General features: G+C 42.8%; 1 pseudogene; it reads right to left on the bottom strand.

The window, feature by feature from the left end:
* Positions 1 to 218: 218 nt before the first annotated feature.
* On the bottom strand, positions 219 to 2,069 carry LOC147884275 (plant-specific TFIIB-related protein PTF2-like; annotated as a pseudogene).
* Positions 2,070 to 7,669: the final 5,600 nt, after the last annotated feature.

The following is a 7,669-nucleotide window of genomic DNA, read 5'->3' as shown; positions in this document are numbered from 1 at the left end:
AGATAATAGATATGCTCATGTGGATTTGCAATGGTCTTTATTTGGTGATATGTCTTCGCGCTAAAGGTCGGGGCAAAAGCTGCAACAATTGAGAAAGATATCCTACTAGCCAAGGTTGAGGGAGCAAACAACTTTATCTTGATAGGCTCCATGTGGTGTGCATAAATCTGCCTACCCCAATGCTGGTCCTAACCTCCAGGAACTGAAGCGACTAAAACTGAACTGAATCAAGATGGACTAAACCGAGCAAAACTAAACTGAATTGAAGTCCAAAGCAAATTGTGGCGGCATTTTAGAGCTTTGGAGGAACCTTGGAGGTGGAGGCGAAACGGCAAAATGAAGGTGAGACGAGGTCTGGCGAATGGGCTGAAGGCCCAACGAGTTGTGGCACCTCAGAATGCTCATCACAATTTACAGTTGGAGCGCAGGGATATGCTACTCCTTCCTCTTGTGTAGAAGGAGATCCATTCTGCTCACATGCACCGGCATCCAGCTTTTTCTTTTTAAGACACCTGGTCACCTCCTTTGCGGAAGAAGAATCTGTATCCTCTACCATCACATAAGGATGACTATGTAAGCTGCTCTTAATACGCTTTCTGTATTTAGTGCATAACGATTTATCAAGGTGACTGACAGCTGCACTCTCATGTGATAAATTTGGAGAAAGCTCTTTCCCTGCCTCCATAGATATGTTTACTTTTGACGAGGCATTTTTATGAGACTTTATCTTCATTTTGGTCTCTAAGTACTGTAGAAGAAACGGCAAATGCCTGTTTGCTGTCCTCAAAGTGATGTCATTTCCCCAAGGCAGGCTTTGCCCCACACCAACCAATGACTCCTGGAATTCCTTCAAGCGTACTCTGGCAGTTTTCGGATCAACATGCAGCTCTCTGGAAACCTCATTAATCTCAACATGAACCTGACTGGCTCTGGCCACGATCACCACCACCGCAGCCACCACAGCAAGAGGATGGCGACCGGTAGATAAAAACTACTCCATGCCACAATGGAGAAGGAGATGACCCTGTTTCGATAGCTTCCGAATCACATCTTTCTCCAATTTCATAAAAGCAGGAAAATTCGACAAGATTCTATCAAAGTGTACAACCGGATCAATCTCCGGAGTTTGGATGTCCGTAACATGAAGCACTTGGTAGTACATGCGAAAAAGCTCCTTGACATCACAATCCACAGCTTCCCCAATCTCTGCGGCAGAAAGCGGCAAGTGGTTTTGTCTAGCTACAATATAAATGCAAGAAGCTACCAAGATATCCATCCAGCGACCAGTGCCCCATTGGTCTTGTGTGACAACCTTAAGCAGGTGCCGAACATCCTCGGCTTTGTCCTTGGGGAGGCGGAGAAGCGATGCCAAATCATCTAACTTGCTAGTGCTATATTTCCTCTTTCGATTGGTTTGGTATCCTAATCCGTGAGAGACAGACCAACCAGGGCGGCCAAAGGAGCTAAGGGAGGAGGTACCTGTGCCGCGGCCGGAGACGTAGTTGCCAAGAAGCTCGCCGTTGGAATTGAACTCAGGGGTTTGGAAACGAGTTTCCTGGCGAACAAGGCCACAGGATTCACAAGCAAAGATGCCGGCGATGGGATCAAAAGAGACGGAATCGGCTGCACAACCCTCGCAGATCTCCGATTCCATCATCTGAATGAACTCTCAGGCACAGAAACACCTTGTCTCCATAAGAGCGCCATGGACGGAAATAGGAGCAATTGTATGGATCCAGCTAAGTATTTGTGCAATTGAATGGATCCAGCTCAGTCTTTTGCAACCGGTTAAATTTGAAAAAACCCCCCTAACATTTTGCTCTGCAAATGTGTATGTTTTCAGACTAAACAACCCGCATGACTTGGAGATTGTCCTTAATTTGACTCCCTCGGAAAAAAGTTTCTTTCTAGCACTGGAATCCATAGCTGAAATCGGAGGTTCGAGCATTCGATTCTTGCCTAGAACTCCACCCAAGTGCAAAATGGAGGTATGGATATGGAATGGAGGTGCCCAAAACCCCTCCCCATTCTCAGCTCAAGCAGCTATAGGAGAAGTGCGTGGACTCCAAGGCTCGGTCTCTAGTCTCTGCCCAGCTCTCCTAGTGTGCCCAATTTGCAACAACATTGCAGGAGCATGTGGCCTCATCCAAAACATCTGATTTCGGATCTTTGGAGGAGGCACACTCAAATTTTGGAGCTTTTGAGGCTTCCATGTGGCCATGCTTTGATATATAAACATGTGTAGGAGTTGCCAATAGCATTTAGACCAAGCGGTTAAAACATGTGGGTGAGTATCTGCCGGTGTTGAGTTCCAGTCGTCACAGGGACAGCTCAGGATTCTATCTTGGTCAATTCATATGGGGGTGTTGTTGGCACTTCCAATTCCAATACAATGCAACATATACAATGCAACATATACAATGCAACAACAACAAAAAACATGTGTAGGAGTTGTATTGAGACATTAGTGGTGCTTCATGGGTATTTTTTATCTTGTGTATAAACATTTTTGGCCCTCCAAGGGTCCATCTCGTTAGTTTTCCTAAGAATGTACAAATCATGTTGTGCTATGCTCCTTCCCAAACCTCTAATCATTTTCAATTGGAATCAATTGCAAATTGATTCTAATTTTGCAAAGTGATTCTAATTTTGAAAATAAAATTTCGCTAACCCATCCAACTGAGATTTCCTTAAAGGCAAGGCTACTGCTGCGAGAGAGGGACGCAAACATCGAGAGATAATAGATTGGCTCTAATATTTGCCCATCAATTCACCTAATGATCAATTAAGGGTATCCATCGATTGGCTCTAATACGCAAAGAAAGAGGGCCGCAGAGGAGAGGGGAGAGTTGTTGGTAGCTAGACACACACACACACACACACACACACACAGCTCCTAGTGTGATGCTGAGCACTTTTCCCTTCCGTGCCAAGCTTGGTCAAACAGGTTCATACATGTCATGGCGGGTTTTGGCAATTCTTGGCTCCCTATACAATGCTAAGCACTTTTCCCTTCTGTGCCACATTGAAAAAACTTCATTTGATTACTCAAATTCACACTAAACTTGCATAAAGTGATGGAAAGCATCACATAACATGTATAATAACATTGGAATAGTTATAGAACATATAAATGTCTTTTGCTCATTGGACTGAAAGGGAAATATCTTTTACTCATTGGACTGGAAGGACATAGATTTACAAAATGACTTCGATTAACACCAAGTGAACCTAAATAACATCTATGGCCTAAGGGAGGGATCTTGGAGCATATGTGCTTGGTGAGTGCAAGGTCCTTGTCCATCACTGTTACTCTTTTGGCGTGGATCATGCATAAGTTTGTGTCTTTCAAAATACCCATATGCTCCGTCGCCTCCTAAATTGCTCCCATAGCACTTGAAGTGAAACACATATCATCCTTGTATTGTTTTGCTATTTCACGCACAACACGCTAGAAGGACGCACGGGGAATAAGATTGTCCACAGTGTCTGAAACTTGTGTATCTCTTGAAGTGCCTTCAGTCCTACCATGTCACACATGCACATGCAACTCTACAATTTTCAAACAAATTTGTGAATTTTGGAATCTGCAATTGACTCGAAATAGTGTTAACTTTAATCATCAAACATTTTACATGTGGGGTTCTCTTAGGATCCAACATCTCCCTCGTATGACTCTATGTTTTAACTAAAGCGCAACCCCTTGACTCCCTGTGGAGGACTTCCAAGCATCACATCTCCTTGTCCTCTTGACATGTTGAATCGCTTTTGTGAGACTTGAGACCTCTATCTTGTCACGCTTGAGAGTCCTGGCCTCTAGACATCTATAAAACCAGTCAAACATTTTGTGTACTGCATTGCTTCACGCAATAGGTCACCCCCATGCCTTGTATTCTTGAAGTAGGCTATCTTTGCTCTGTAGTGCGATTTCTCTAGGCCTTGAATATTCCAAATGGATAAAGCCCCCCATTGCTCCACAAACTACGGTGCATGTGCATAAAGAATATGCTCTAAAGAAGAACATCATATTAGAAACATAAACTGACTCAAGGTTAATGCATAAAATTTCAACCTAAGGAGGATTACCATGTAATGTGTAATATGTGACTCCCCCCATGTTTCTAACATCAATGATATGAATTCTTCCGATGTTGTCCTAAATCTCTCATAATAAAGCTCATCCGTTTGACCCTGTTTAAGAAAATTTATAAATGCATCAAGCTTTTTCACAATTTTGCTCTCAAAGTAGCAATTCGTGGATGTGAAGCTTGATTCGTAGTTCAATCACACAAAGCTTTTCACTACTCCCAACCTAGGGTGCTTTGAGCCTTGAATGTATGTTTTTCTTTATCAGCATTGTGATTGGACAAGTCCACCCATGGACACTTTAGCAGCAATATTTTTTGTCTTTCTTAACTATTTCTTGTCTGGCTTAAGCTTCACATTGCCTCTGTGAAGTCCTATTAGTGAGAGTAGTTATTCATCTTTTGCAATGCATTGTGCAAAGACTTGTTGTGGCCTCAAATTCCAAGCATAAACTAGATGGAGATAGCGTAATTTGTAAAGTATACACAGTTCAACATGCAAAGTACACACATGTATCCTCTCTAATGGAATCGACAAAATGGGGTCCCACTTAGGATCCTTTTTGTGATGATCAGGGGTTGCACTTTGGTTGCAAGAAAGGATGCTATTTTTCCACTGTAGGCTTCCCTTTTGCAACTTTTGAGAGTGGGTGCAATACAAGCATGTCCATTTTGCATCTGCACTTGTATCACAACCAGACAAGAACTTGAGGGTCTTCAAATCACCAGCTAGATGCTATTCAACGTGAAACATTCCCTACCCATCCCCTGTCAATGTTTTCCCTACCTCTTGTCTTTGAATAATCGATGGGATGTCGGTTCTCTCCAAAACCCACTTCAATGTCTCGTGGCACTCCTTTTGGGGTCTAAAATGCTACAAGCCACCATATGTCCTCAGATTGGACTGAGAAACCTGGCTCAACTTCCTCGTCCCCTTGACCAAAACACAAGGCGTCATTCATAATACAAATGCTCACCCTCTCTAGCTTGTGCTCTTTTACCAACTGAGCTTCATGCATTTTTATAACAAATACTAGTTGGCCATCTGTACAATGAAAGAAAAATACCATAAGGATATAGAAATGTGAAGAAGTAACATTGAATGTCAAGGGGAAATTTCTCTTACCTTCTTCTCTCATCCCATGAAATTTGACCATGGCTCTTTGCAAATTCTCTACATCCATGTAAACATCATTGAAAGCATTCATCTCCAACGTTTGGATGCCAGATTTCTTTTTACTCTTCCAAGTCATTGTGCCACTTACACAATGGTATCCTCCAAGCTTTTCTCTAGCACATTGGTTTCTTTCTTGACGTGCAAACTTTAGAGACTAGGGTGTTGGCAATGACATTGTAGATATCCGATACTTTTCCTCCATAGTAGACTTGATAATTTTTAAAACATAGTTGTAAGATTCACGACTTACACGAGCAGCATCACAAGCTCCAAGCACCTCCTTTGCTTGCACAAGGCCCTTGAAGTCCTTCATCACCTCTCTAGCAACTTGTTCACGTAGCCCTTTTTGTTTAGGGTCCTTCAACACTTCAGTGACATCACTTGGCTTTATTAAACTTCTTAGAACATATGGTCATTATCATCCATTTCCATTGTTCCCATCACATCATCCATGAAATTCCTAAAGTAGAGTACAAATGAGTCTTAGTGGAAACAATGCAACACCACAAATATTTTGGAGTAAGAAATTGCATTGAAACATTGGGGAACTAGCCTTGCAACCTTTACTCTCCTCTTTGAGGTACCACGATTGGCCGACAATACATCCATAGATTGGAATTTTCTTTTCCTCTCCTTCAGTTCCAAAGGTGTTCCCTTCAACTTTTGTACTTGTTATATCGAGTTCTCTTGTTCCTTCTCCATAGCACATTGAACTTGGCCATAGATAGAACTTTCTAGAGCTTGTTTGCTTTTAGCGAGATTATGGATTGATTCTTTCTATTCTTGGCACTCCAAGTCCAATGCACGGGCTTTGTCACCGAGTTCCTTGTTTTGCTATTGGAGATCTTGTATACTACTATGCATTGCCACAATAGTAATATTTCCATGGGCTCTTTGCACCTCACTTGCTTGCATAGCCAATGTATAAGAATGGTTCAATTGATTGTAATAACCGAGCAATCCAGCATGTCCATTGCCAACAAACCAAACAACATCATGCACTATATGAAAAGGAGGACTCTTTTGGGTGGCAGGGTCTAAAGTATACAAGGTTTCATCCACCCAAAGGTCAAGATGCTTCTTCCCTTGCAATCGAAGACTACGGAGCACACTTTGAGGAGTTCCACTAAAGCCCAACCAACGTGTGCTTGCATATTCAGCCTCTAGTTCTAAGTTCATGTAGTACTTGTTGGATATGTCCTCGAATGGTGCCATGAGTACTCAAGCAGAGTTATCAGTGCTGTAGGCTAAAATGTAGGTAAAGGAGAAGCTAGCAAAGAGGGAGTAGCAAGAAAGAGGGAGGAGGAGTAGGTCAGGGCAAGAGGAAGAGGAGGAGAAGAGTAGGGTGATTGGTGTAGAAGGGAGGGAAGAAGCTACTGTAGGAGGGAGGAGGAGGAGAGAGCTACTACAGGAGGGAGGAGAGGGGAGAGGAAGGAGGAAGGAGGAGGAGCCAGAAGGAGCAAGATGAGGGGAGAAGGAGGAGGGAGGAGGAGGGGAGAGGAGGGAGGGAGAGGGAGGGCTAGGGAGGGAGAGGGAGAGGGAGAGGGAGAGGGAGAGGGAGGGAGGGAGGAGGAGGGGGAGGAGGAAGGAAGGTGGAGAGATAGGGAGGGAGGGAGAGAGAGGGAGGGAGGTTGAGAGAGAGGAGGGAGAGCGAGGGAGGGAGGGAAAAAGTGCCCCCCTCTCCTCATTAAGCGGTGGGCTCAATTGTGGTCTCAACCCACCTAAGTTGAGCTAATTAGGCCTCCTTGGGACCCTCTGAGCCCCTTGCATTAGCCCCCTAAGCATTCCGTATCCATTCCTTATGAGCCCCTTTTGAGATCCCAATTCTCCCCTAATGACAAGTGTGTCATTACAAGATATGTAAGACTCAGTATAATTTATATGACCAGTTAAGCAAAGATGATCGTATCCAAATATGTTATCATTAATGATACTTCATCATATTTTGATTTACTTACTATAGTCTTTATACCTACTCCTTCATCAATTCATATGACACAAAGGATTTCCTTACCTACATCATCAAATAGTGCATAGTCTACAATGACAACTCAGAGAAAAGACAAGTGAAAAATGCAAGACATTGTTGATACTTCTTTATTTAATATTGATAGAGTAGACATTTCCACTACAAATGTAAGAAAGCACTCTCATGATACAAGAGAGCTAGATAGATGGAATTACTTCATCAACTTTTCCTTCATGGAAAAAGTAGTGGAAATTGATGATGAACCTACTACTTTCAAAAAACTAGTACAAGTACTTGAATGGTAGCTTGCCATGGATGAAGAGTACAATGCTTTCATCGAGGTTCAGAGTTGAACTTTATTTAATCTTACAATAAAAGAGAAACCTATTTGATGCAAGTGGGTTTATAGAGTCAAGATAAATCAAGATGGCCTAGCTG

The sequence above is a fragment of the Dipteris shenzhenensis genome, chromosome 27 (genome assembly GCF_047967505.1).
Source record: "Dipteris shenzhenensis isolate YYH24624 ecotype China chromosome 27, Dip_SZ_1.0, whole genome shotgun sequence".
Lineage (NCBI taxonomy): Eukaryota > Viridiplantae > Streptophyta > Polypodiopsida > Gleicheniales > Dipteridaceae > Dipteris > Dipteris shenzhenensis.
Note: the sequence above shows the minus strand (reverse complement) of the source record. Positions and strands in the feature narration are given on the sequence as shown.